Below are 13,231 nucleotides of genomic sequence, written 5' to 3' on the forward strand. Positions count from 1 at the left end.
ATCGGTCAATATGCACTGTGTTGTCGACACCGAAGTTTTCTGCTGCAGCGTTTGATCTAGTTGAACTATCGAAGTACGGTGCTCGAAATGATTGCGATCAGTCTTTCAGTCACGATGCATGGATGTCGCTACTCTCACATACCGACTCCAAATAAATATCGTGAACAGTGATTAACCAAATCTCGGACTGATACTGTGATCCAATAAGGTGTGTTTCTGTGGAATAAATAGTGTAATCGTACACCACAATAGAACACCACCTCGTGATTTCACACGCAATCATAAAACACACTTTCGTAACGGTCCAGTTCGTCCGGTGACATTTCGAAACGGTCATCGCCACAAGAGATCGAGGTTGCGCTCGTCATATCGGCAACATTTTGAAACGGCATCGTCACAAGGCTATTGACGTCGATTCTGTTGGTCATATCGAAGAACAGGACAATCCGTTTTAGAATGTACCGTTTTTCAAGTCCCTGTACCATAGTGTTACGACACAGACAAGATGCGATGGCGGAAATAATAAAACACGGAAGGCGCACTTTGGTGTTATTTGACATGGATTTTACACCCGACGAACCTCACATTCGAGCGATGCATTGGAATGACGCTTGTATTATTGACATCGAAAGGAAAGAAATGTATCGATTTATTGGTTTCGTACATATCCAACAAAAATCTGGGTATATGATTGTGCATTAGGGTTGTTCATAATTTGGAAAATCTCAAAATTTATGCGTATCCATGTCTCACTCTATAGATGATAGATAAAAAACGTCAATGAACCAGCAATAAGCTCACAGGAAAGTCGTTAACATTTGTCTAAATGCGTTTGAAAGTAGCTGCCGTAGAGTGGGCGTGTCAGCGACCATAGAACGGCAAGCAGACTAGTAATCACGAAATCATGGACCTTGATTGGCTAATCTGCTATGCTTGAATGATCATGACCACAGCGGCTTGCTGATCAGCAGGTCAAGGAGTCGGCTAACAGCGGTGTTTCTGTAAGCGCATTGCATGATGGTCCCCAGATAATGATTTAGGATTAATTCAGAACATTTTGAGTCACGAAATACATGATGAACAAAAACAGCTGCTTCAAAAAAACTTTAAATGCATGACTGGATGGCTTATTGTGAAGGTAACCTTTGTAGCCAGTATGCCTCGTTTTCATTGAGGGAAAGCATAAAAACACGCCAAGAAATATTGCAAAGGCGCTTGGGCAAGTGGAGAGCGAATATCTAGTTTCAGAGGGGATGTACCATCATTGAATACAAATATAAAACTTGACATTTATACTACTTCGTCGGATCTTATTAGGCTCTTGTCGTGGTATATAATTGAAGTCTTGACTGCTGTAAGGGATGGATGAATCAGCCATTTATGCTTGGCACTTGTCAGATTCTTGCAGGCTAATGAATTTTATTGGCAATTGCTGTCAAAGCCTTCAATGATGTCGCGGAAAGAGGTATAAATGAAATCATAGACTGTGCTGGTAGGACCAGCAAAAAGACAGATCGCTTGCATTGCTTAGCATGTCCCTAATGAATCTTGATTCGTTACCGGCTGCATCACGACTAATGCTTGAATCAAACCAGACATGGACATAAAAAGAATCTATTGAAGCGGTGTGGTAGTTACACTTCTTCAGAGTTTCAATGTTAGCTACCTGGTCGGCCCACATATCTTTTCAGCATACAGGATTGTGTCAAGAATCCATTTCACACGGTGTGCTGCACCAGTTTGGCGATTACTAGTATACCTTACCTTCAACGAGAAAAGCAGTACCACTTGGCGTATAATCTCAAGCATATCAGATAGGTATTTCTCGGATCTATACTTAGTTCTATAAGTTCACAATCATTCGCTCTCACCCCTGTTATGCCTACAAGAGGGTATTGTTGCTCGAAACCTCTCGTTACCCAGTTTTAATTCTAAAACATTCAATGACCAGGTGTCTCATTTTATTATTAAATCACCAATGTACAATGCGCTTACAGAATCATTGCCGTTAGCGAACTTCTTAAACTCGTAGAAGCACATAATCAGCAAGTCGCTGCGGTCGTCATCATTCAAGCATAGCTGATTAACCAATCGAGAGACGTGATTTCGTGATTACTAGTCTTCTCGCCTTTCTATGGTCGGTAACACGCCCACTCTACGGCAGCTACTTTCAAACGCATTTAGACAAATGTTAACGACTTTCCTGTGAGCTTATTGCAAGTTCATTGACGTTTTTTATCAATAATCTACAGAATGAGACATGGATACGTATCTTTTTTGAGTTTTTCCAAATTTTGGACAACCCTATTGTGCATGGTTCGCATATTCGACTGTGAACGCTCTATTGGTATATGTTGTACAGTTCACTTTCACCGTTGTGTGAATAACCCATGTTACGGTTCCATGTTTTTGTGTCTGTATGCCATGCTTCAGATTGACTCAGAGTCATTGCAATGTGGCTTATTGGTATGACATTGTTATCGGGTGTGCTTGATGACATTCGATCTGCATCAAAATTACCGGCAATGATAATGTCTGTGGATCGAAGGCTTACTCCCCGATGTTTGTATACCAACACATTGCATGCAATGTCACACACCTCCATTTACGCGTATACTGGTGTGGGCAAACAAGCGCGATGTATGTCTGGGTGGTATTTTTTCGTGGAAACACAGGGTGTAACATGTTTACTTTGAATATTGTTCATTGGTTTATCGATTCAGAGTTGATATCCGGATCCGGCTACATACTTATCAGGGTTTCCGATTTCAAACTGAATGTCGAGACATACATTGACCAATAAAGACACAATATAGTAAACATGCGGGGGAAAGCTCGACCTGGAATTGTTATCGCGATGGGTGACATAAATCCAACCGTTTTCCGAACACCGTTATCCACATACCAACCATCGTCGAGGACGTGTTTTATTCAGACATTTTGACTCTGGAAAATCCAAAGCACGAACCCGGACATCACAGAACTATCGAAGCCTATTGTCCAATTTTCCAAAACATGCATTTCGGTGTACAAGAGCATATTGTATGTGGTTAACCGATGATATTGATGTGATACGACTGATGGGGGTATACTCTGAAACCGGTAGTCCGTGTATATTTCCGTCACTGTTCGTTGTAATCTATTTCAAACTATCGTCAATACAACAAATACCAAATTGTCAGGTGTGTTTGTCAGATTTCAAAATGAAAATGGTTTTGTTACTCTAGGAAAAGCTAGATGACCAAGAGAAAATGTATTGTTACACTGGGTAAACGCAAGATCTCCAAAGGAAAATGATATTTTTACTCAGGTAAACGACGGACCGCCAAGTGAAAATGGTTTGTTGCTCAGGGAAAAAATATATTTCCAAGTGAAAATGGTTTGTTGTTCAGGGAAAAAATATATTTCCAAGTGAAAAAGGTTTGTTACCCAGAGAAAAAATATATTTCCAAGTGAAAAAGGTTTGTTATCCAGGGAAAAAATAGAGTTCCAAAGAAAAAGGGGTTTGTTACTCTGGGAAACGATAGACCCAAGTGAAAATGTATTGTTACTCTGCGTAAACGATAAATCCCCAAAGGACAATGGTATTTTTACTCAGGTAACGGCTGACCTCCAGGTGAAATGGTAATTTTACTTGGGTAGGCGTCGTATGTTTAGTGTCATTGGTATTGTTAAACGTTGTCGCCGGTAGCCGTTGGTGTACTATTACGAGTGTGAAAAGGATTTACACTCCCTGTGCAGAGTATCGCGATAGGGAACATATTTTTCGCGTGACGAAACAAGATCGCTGTTTAAATGTTAATGCATGCATTTCGATTACCGAGTTGCTGTACAATAGAGATGACTCTACATTAGACCGTGCTGTGTACTTCGATTAAAACCACAAGACCGCATGTAAATCTTTTCGCACAACTCGATGATGTTGATATAGTGTTACTAAAATTAATTATTACCTATTTACACAACATAAAAATAACAATCATGTCGTAGTAAGTAAGTTTCTTGAACTCGGGCTTGATGAAAACGAATGGTGACAAGTATGCTTTTGAGTGAAAAATAATTATTTAGAGTAGTGACATTTTGTGACCAATGAATACAAATCGATCATGATATTACAATATACGCTTTCGTCAGCATAACGACTTGGCGTAGAAACACTTTCGCGCTTTTTGAATAACTGGATTCTCGAGACTTGTTACTTGTACGATGTACCGTTGGTGACTATGGCCCTTTTCATACCGGATTTACGAAACTCTTTCGGGAACAAGTTCCGAAACAGGCGATGTTCACATAGAGAAAAAATTACCGAAACAGTTCCGGGAAAAGGGCGCGTTCATACCTATTTAGAGTTACCGCGAACTTATGTTCATACAGGTCGTTTTTTCGGTAAATTCGCGGGAAATAATGGCCAGTATGAACGCGATTCTCCGTAAGTGTTGATAGTTACGAAACCATGTCTGTGGGGTGTTCCAGTTGTAATATGCTTGTGGAAAACAATGTGGGAGAGGCATATACGTGAGATGCGAAGAAGTTGGCTCCAACTTTTAGCTATGGGATGTTGCGGATATGCCTTCTCGAAGTGTATGGGGCTCTATACTCAATATCTGTATCAGTAATAGAGCCCGAGCATGTTCCTGGCTTGTATATTATCAACCGAAGCTGAGAGCAGAAACTGAAAGCCAGCAAAGAGGATAGAGTCCTGGAATGAAAAGAGCCACCAAGGCGATCACATCTGCGTACCAGGTACGACAAAGTCAGTTTATCTTTGTGATTGCTGTATAATAATGGTTTGGGTAAATCTAATCTTATGTACACTGTACAGAGAAACCAGGGAAATCGAGAAATTCGTGAGAGAAACATTTGGTATACTCTGCGACGAGCTTCGAGACCATAACGAAAAGCAGCAAGCAAATTACACGAACTCAATTTCTCTTGCTTGCTGAGTAGCTGTCGCTCTTTCGAGGCTAGCCAATGAAGCCAATCGTTTATAGATCCAGGTAAACATCAGATGGATTTTAAGAAGGCAACTGTCACAAGTTGATTTTAATAAAAATTGCTGGTGCCTAGTAGGGCTAGCCACAATGATTCGAGTACTCGAATCTGAATCGAGTATTAACTTTATTGATTCGAGGCGAGTAGTAAAATACTACTTTTCGAGTAGGCTACTGAAATTATACTGAAAGTTGATTTACTAACGAGAATTATACCGTAGTTTTGACAAACTTTTCCACTGAGTAAGCCTTGAAACCTTGATTGGCCGTGTCGCAACATACGAGATATAGTACAAAGATACGAACGTTGCTGGAAATAACACATTTCCGAAGTCATGACCATCCCATATAACACTGTCAAGCAGTGCGATGAAAACGGTATGTCGAAAAAACATTAAAGTATCTTTAATGTGACGGACAATAGGCGTTATGTTCTTTATGGTGGCATAAAAGGTAGCCTACACATTTGAATTTTGGCATGGTACATTGTGTTGTGATGTCATCATGGTGATACTCGACTCCAAGCGTAATAAGTGATTCAGAATCGAATCACTCAGGTACTCAATTTTGCCCAGCCCTAGTGCATAGTAATATTTCAAAATTTGTCATGGCGGAATGTCAGCCAGTTTTTGCGTAGCATACCACTGCAAAAAGGTCAGACAAATTTGGTCTTGAATCATTATGTCAGAAGAAGAAGTCTGAAAGACCAATTGTTCTTGCCAAGTAGGCTACTTTCTGTCTCAAAAGTAAGACCCAAATTGATGGAAAATAGACTTAAACTGGAAACTGAGCAATCAACGCAATGTCTTGGACTCGAGTCATAGAACCATGACTCGAACTCGATGCTCTGATCGATGAGTTGGACTCGGATTTGACTCGGTGATAAATTGAAAATGACTCGACTTGAATCTAGTCAAAACTATTGAAGTGGGATCGACTTGTGACTTGGTTACAACCCTGCTCACTTGACTGAAATTGCTGAAAATGAGACCAAATTTGTATATTTTTTGTAGTGTAGTCAGACATGCACATCAACCTACTTATTTAGTTACTTTTGAAGTTACTAAAACTATGTAGTTCTAGTTGTGGATTTGAAAAAGTGAATAGTTTCTGGTTCTAGTTGCGGATATTTGAAAGTGAGTAGTTCTAGTTCTAATAGCAGATTTTGAAAGGTTGATAGTTCTAGTTCAGGGCCGGCCAACCCGTGGCCCGCGAGTTAATTTCCGAAATTAGTAGTATTATCAAAAATGGATTGCACAGATTGTGAACTTGCAAGGCCAATCAAAAATTTGATTAGTCTGGCCGCAACACTTAAGATGTGATGACTGAAATATCAGTTCCTACGCATTGGTAGGTCTATGAGCCAGTCACATTTTGGTAGATCTTCATACACTACAATAAAGCAGAATACTTTGCGATAGATTTCAAATGTAAAAATTTTCTACACGCTCGGCTTAGCGCAACATCTTGTCACTCGATTTCTTGCTTTTAATATTGTTACCCCTTTGTGAAAATGAAAGAACGCCTAATCTATCAGATTGAGTCTAACTATATATATATTCGCGACCTCCCGTTTGCGCTCGCAGAAAGACCGTCGACTATGAAACCTAGGCTCAAAATGATTGCCGCATGTTGGACGAAGCTTTCGATATCGATATGTCCAGGTGCCGAATAGTCCTGTCCTTGCAAACTGAGCCCAGCGATATACAGCAGGCTTGCAATATAGTCAAGTGATAATATTATTAATTTATCAACTTAAAAAAATTTTCGTGCTTTGCGCGGCTAGTGGCCGGCAGAATAGTTCGTCAATCGAATGTGGTGATTTGGCTGAAAACGTTGGCCACCGCTGTTCTAGTTGCTAGTTTAAAAAATTGAGTAGTTCTAGTTGAAGTTGCGTATTTTGAAATTCCAGTACTTTGTACAAGTCTGAGTGTTGTGGGTGGATCAAAAATTACCACAGCAACATTTGTACCAAACATGCATTTGCTGCATTCAAGTTTTTTCAGGCTGACTTCATGATTGGGAGCCAGAGGGTTCCGTACTAGCCTACATAACTGATGACGCAGCCTATCCCTTTCGGCCCCGGCTCATGGAGCCTTTTCCCTGAAACACAAACAGAGCATAAGCTAAAGCTAATTTCAAATATGTAATATAAATTTCCTTTCTGCTGCCCTTAAAATTCACAACTGCTTTTTCAGAAACTTGGCAAAGCACACATGAAGGTTGAAAGATTTTGGTCGACTGAAGGCGCGGTGTTCAGCTTTTATCATAAACTGCAATCCGCTAAGGCCAGAATGATACAGAGGATGGTATACGCAATGAAGACAAGACCTGGTGGTGATCCAAGTATCGCTGGCCCAGATGTCGGAAATGCCCTGTGTGACTTTCTCAATAAACAATGCTCTTGCTTAACCAGATGTGTTTGTGCTGTTTCATTTTATTCATGAGAGAAACTATAACTTAATGCACACTTGCACAGTTCCGCCTTTTCACCTTTTTCGTCAGTATCCTCCATCTAGACCTGTGAAAAGATCAAATTGAGTTACACTTGCCTAACCTTGCATAACAAAGGAATGACTTGGTTGTAACAAGAAAATGAAGGCATAGGTGAAAACCAAATTATGGCTCGGATGATGTACGATGGCTTACCAGCCCGTTGGTACAATTTGAATTTTTGGTTAGTGAGTCAGAGCCAAGGACATCATTCTCTGCTGTGCTGCCACTATCAAAGCAGATGTTACTAAATCCCCTTTTCAGTAGGCGTATATGACGGTGACTAACCTACAAACAGCATATCCATGGTTAGAAACTTGCCTTTGATGTAACAAATTTGGTAAGGGTTAAGATCACCTGCCAAATTAGTGTTGAAGTGCTAACGTTTTCAGGCAACTCACCCAACGCTGCATCATTTGGAGATGGTGTTCTATCTTTTTAGCCGTGCTCTGTTTACAAAACCACAGAAAAAAGAAGCTGACTAGTAGTCAGTGACTACGTATTGTGAGCATACAGAATATAAATCCAAGAATAATGCATTCCCAACACCATTACCAAGAAGATCAAAATGCCGCAGGTATCTGACCTTGAAATACAAGCAGCCTGAATGAACAGCGCGTTACGGTAACTAAAAGTTTGATTGACAGCGTTCCGGGAACCCAGCTGCGCCATTCATGTTCATACTCAGTCGGTCCCGTAAAAATCTCCGAAAATAAGCGCGTTCATACCGCCCCGAATCACCAGTGTTATGTTCACATAGAGGGGTTCCGGTAAACATTTTCGAGAAATGTTATTCCCGGAACCCCGGTATGAAAAGGGCCTATAACGACCATTTTGTATGATAGTATGTTTTAAGTTGTATTGTTGTGAGGACAACCATGTGATGACTCACCACTTTTCGTTAGCAAAGTAGATTGATTTGTGTGTAAGATGTAAGCACCGTAACTAGAAAACATTTGTACTCTGTTATTGGAGTAGCTGATTTATTGCTATGACGTGGACATATCCTGAAGCCTTGGTTGGTTCGTTGTCTTACGAAAGATGAGCCGATCTCGGTGTCGTAAATTGTGTTAACTAAACCCGGATGGATACCACAATTGTGCTGGACTTACACATGGTATTCGCATACTCTACACATACAAACTTTTGTGTAAACAACTCTGGTGTTTCTGTTAATACTAGTTCTGTGTTGAACTACTTGATTATTAAGATACATGAACAACCATTCAGACAATAAAGTTCTTGAGGTATCGAAACAGTTTGAAAGCACCACCAATCATTGTACAGGTTTGTAGCATGGGAATATCGAGTATTTTCGTGTAACATGAATATATTTCGTATGTCTTCGGTAAGAAATGAGTTATGTGGGATAATAATTAGTGTCCTACGGTAAAACTTGTTGTGTTTGATTGCATACTTTTTTATCATTGTTTGTTGTTGAAAGATTGGTGAGTTTATATTTAAATATAGTAAGCTGAATAACTCAAGTAATAAATTTTACTCGTTTGAAAATCGACAACGGAAAAAATACCGATGAATGGAGTAACAGTATTAATATGAGCGGTATATTATTTTTCGTGATATGCAACCAATCTTCTAAGCAGAACTTATCAATAATTTATCATGTCATAGAAAAACCGGTTGTTATGAATTCAAAACAAATGTACTTCGCTTATCACGATGATGGAAATTATGATCAACGCAGTATTTCGAAGTGGTATGTTCAACAATCACTAAATGACAAAAATATCGAACTGTGCATACAACTCGGTTAGGTAAACAATACAGTTACAAATCGGATGTAAGCTTGATTTACAGATTACAGTCTGATGATGTAAAGCTCAACCACTCCAGTGTGTTTATTGCAAAGTATTTGACACAAACAAAATATTGAATGAAGACTTCGGTTTCATTACCAAGCTAGTGAAAATTGTTTTCTATTGGATGGATATGATTTACCTTTAGAAAAACGATGTAGACCGATTAAGCGACGTTGTTTCATATCCGTCGAAAGAGTAAAATTTCTTTGGAGTTCGGTTTAGTGAGATAATTGTTAGGGATTCAATCACATACAAGTAACGTCTTTTAGTGACAGAGTATTGTGATGACATTTACTCTAGCGAATGACAACGGAAAAATTTTCGATTGCATTGTCGGTGTATGTGTTAGACAAATAATTCTAGTACACCTAACTATAGGATACATTTGGCAAACATCGTACAAATTGTTTCGTTGTGATGGTAACGACTTTCAGCGGTTTGGTTTCATGTCGGGGAATTATTATTTGGGGGTTCAAAAACAATCAATACTACAAATGAACAACAATGCAAAACACGTTAAGTGAATTACAGTGTAGCAAGTGCTTCATTGATATTACGATTGTTGTGTACCAGACATTTCTAACTGAATTGAATGCATCTAGCAAACATATTCCAATTTGTTTTTTGTAATGATCAAAGTATGTGAAATGGTGCGAACGGATTAAGCATTATTCAAGAGGCGATATGTCAATTCACCTAGTGTGATATCTTGACACCGGGAAATGTGCGAAAGTGTTTCAATTTCCACCGCAGATTACGACGATAAAGTATTGTACCGGTTATGGTTCAACAAAGAAAATTGTTGTTTCATCTTTAGTCTTGGTTACTGGAGACAATTACATTTGTAAATTATTTCCTGATTTCCACAATACGCTGCGTGGTCTTTACGAACACGGCTTAATCTTCCCAATCAAAACATTTCAGACATGTTAATCTAGTTTTACAAATCGATATGTTAATAACAATGTTTCTGAAAAGTTTGTTGGTATCGTAATAACCTTCAACACAACCCTGGTTTAATAATGTCATAATTTAATAATCAAGTCATGATCGACTATTATAAAATCTCATATGTCAAAATCAATGTGTCAATTCGTGAAAATTTTCAATATAACACCTGCGTTCGATTGTAAGAATTCTCAACTACGTTGGTCAGACATTCAAATCTCGTATACTCAAATGTAATGTGTTAATCTCAAACCGCGCGCCAAGTAGTAATTACTTCATCTTACAGTTGAATAAAAAATATGGGATATGGATACAACTGAGTTGGTATGTTTGTGGGTTGTAGTGATTACTCGCGTAGTCTTGTCTACTTTTCATACGGACACTTTTTGTTTTGGTTTGGTGAGTTACTACATACGGATTGACTTACCAAGGTTTTTGTATTTTACTCGTTTGTGCATGGCGAGATGTTAAAATGTTGAGTTGTCATAGTGATAGTATTTCTGAAACTCTATTTTACAAACGGAAACGGAGTCGTGAATAGAGTTGTCAGTTTCAAGGATTGTTTCAAAGTATAATCTTGAAATGTGACTGGGTGAAAGTTGGTAGTCATGTTTGTCAAACCTATTTCAATTCACGCAATGTCAAAGTCCAAATATTTCATTCTGGATTATTTGGATTTACCTTTAGTACATCCCGCGAATGGATTTAAAGTTGGCAAATTACCAAAATGATTGAATATTATCGGGTTAGAGATAGTTGGTATTGATTCTATAAGTGTTAAAACAGCGGCGTGGAATGTGTGAATGATCCGATGCGGGTGAATGTTGGCGTCAGTAATATTCAGGTTACGTTCGATTCAACAGATCGCGTTAATAGGATTTGTCAAAGGATTTGAGTTGGATCGAATCAATACATTCAAATACGATTCAACTTGATTTGTGTAGTGAGTTACATTTCAAGTTGACAAACTAACACATTGATTGAATATTTTCATGGATCTTATCACGCAACTAACTAAAGTCAGCCACTATTCGGGAGGCGTGAAACATATTGGGCTCGAAAGTCACGTGACTTTTCAGCATAGCAACCACCGTCTGGGGCCAAGCGCGTTTCTGGTATCATCTTCTCTGCGGCAGTAATGCATTTGTATGTCGCAATTTCTGCTACTGCGCTGGTCTTTGCTGTCACATTATGTGTTTGTGTTACAGGCTTGATTTTTTTTCCTGCAGATAGATGACAATGTATAGTATTCAATTAACATGATGGAGTATAGAGCAGTTTAAGATAGCCTATTTCAAACAAGTAATTCCAAGGTTTAGTACTTTCATCTGGACCTACTAACTATTCATCGTATGGCTGCAGCATTATTATGCTTCAAGTGTATACTTATCGACACGGAGACAGTGATCAGTCAACATCGGAGATTATTAATATTGTAACATTACCGTACCGTGTTAAATTTGATTTCAGATGGATTTGGTTAAGCTACTTTTACCATTTGCGAGTTCTTCAAAAATAATCCGAATCTGGTCAAAAGAAGTCAAAATGATTTAGACAACGACCATCCAATATCAGCAATGTATGGTGGTGATGGCAAAGAATTGGGAAATATTCAGTTCAGCCATGAGTATAATGAAAGTTTATGACGTAGAGGTTGGTAACTGCAAAATTACCTGAAAGATTGGGGAAGCGTTGGAATTGAGTTCGAATCCCACTTGACGCAAGTTGGTCGGAGGCTTATCTGGACTCCCCACTGCTTACCTAACTACATGAGCAGCGTCATGTAATCAAGCCCAGATGGCTAAGTAAAGCCGTTGAGGCTCGAAAATCGGCACCACTGACGAGGACGTATGGAAGCAAGCAAGAGAAGAAAGAAAGAAAAAGCTTATCAAAAAGCAAAGAGACCCTTGAACTTTAAAGCATTTATGTTGTGGTGGAAACAGACGATCATCATCATCATCATTGGTTTATTAGCAATTTTATCAGTTCAATACACCACAAAATGCGATACAATGAAAAGACAGGAAGATGTCGAAGCGACTTGGAGTAGTCTATGGAATCAGACACCCATCTTGACCTAGGCGATGTAAAGAGGAGGCATGCACACCGAATGAAAGTAAAGAAGATAGTATTTCCACCTTTTCAGAGTACTATGTAATATTGCATACTTGCCGGAGTGTTATATTTTTTAAAGTAGTTTTAGGACATGTTTGCGGCACTTTTGTAATGTGTGTATATTGACTGATATCAAGTGTCCCTATTCTACCAAATCAAGATCATTAATAGACTTGAGCGTTTAGAAGAAAGACTTCATTTTGAAATGAGTCGGTGATACTATAGTACTTGCCCAGCATCACAAGTACTTTGACAAGTGCAGGGCAGCTTGTGCATTGCATACTCAAAACTGGACCCGACGATTTCCTCGAGATTCTGAATAGAAGAACTACCTAATTCTGATATAACAATATTTCCACAACAATACTTTCTTAATCTTGCATAGTTGCATACTCTCGCTTGATTTTACAAAATTCTAAGAGTGCTGACGAAATCAATAACTGGCCAATAAATTCGACAAATTCACAACTTGAGAATGTATTTCCTTTGTACCGAGAATGAAACAAATAGAATGTAGGTATTGGTCACAGATTAGGTATTCCTGATTAATGTTGCCAACTTGCCATAAACGGATGCAGGTTTGACTTAAGCTATACACTGCTACTGTGGAGGTAGTCTTAAACTGACGACTCACTTAAACACACAGAGTTGGCTTGAAAATGGGCAGTCATAAGCAATACAATTGATAGGAATGTGTTGGTATATCGAAATTGACGAGAATAACAGCAAGCAGTGTAACGAGCACTCCATCGCAATCTGTAGTTATTGCGTTTCTGCATCGCGTCGACGTAAGTATCTTCCATTGACAAGCCAAGATCCTGAACGGCGTTTGTGTAAATTCACGGTGCTCTGGCCATGAGAACG

At 39.0% G+C, this 13,231-nt stretch overlaps 2 long non-coding RNA genes across 3 annotated transcripts; one reads left to right on the forward strand and one right to left on the reverse strand.

Moving 5' to 3' along the window:
• The first annotated feature begins 4,614 nt into the window (after nucleotides 1-4,614).
• On the forward strand, nucleotides 4,615-7,467 carry LOC145453317 (uncharacterized). 2 transcript variants are annotated; one of them, XR_013919716.1, is made up of 3 exons: nucleotides 4,615-4,743; nucleotides 4,823-4,997; nucleotides 7,190-7,467. It is a non-coding gene; the product is annotated as an uncharacterized LOC145453317 (long non-coding RNA). The 2 variants fall into 2 exon arrangements; XR_013919717.1 differs by having other exon boundaries at nucleotides 4,622-4,753.
• LOC145453324 (uncharacterized) lies at nucleotides 4,819-8,088 on the reverse strand. Its single transcript, XR_013919725.1, has 3 exons — nucleotides 7,886-8,088; nucleotides 7,179-7,512; nucleotides 4,819-4,939 (listed from the first exon to the last, which is right to left on the reverse strand). It is a non-coding gene; the product is annotated as an uncharacterized LOC145453324 (long non-coding RNA).
• Nucleotides 8,089-13,231: the final 5,143 nt, after the last annotated feature.

Source organism: Botryllus schlosseri, chromosome 13 (assembly GCF_051294905.1).
Source record: "Botryllus schlosseri isolate E-star chromosome 13, Bs_hap1, whole genome shotgun sequence".
Classification (NCBI taxonomy): Eukaryota; Metazoa; Chordata; class Ascidiacea; order Stolidobranchia; family Styelidae; genus Botryllus; species Botryllus schlosseri.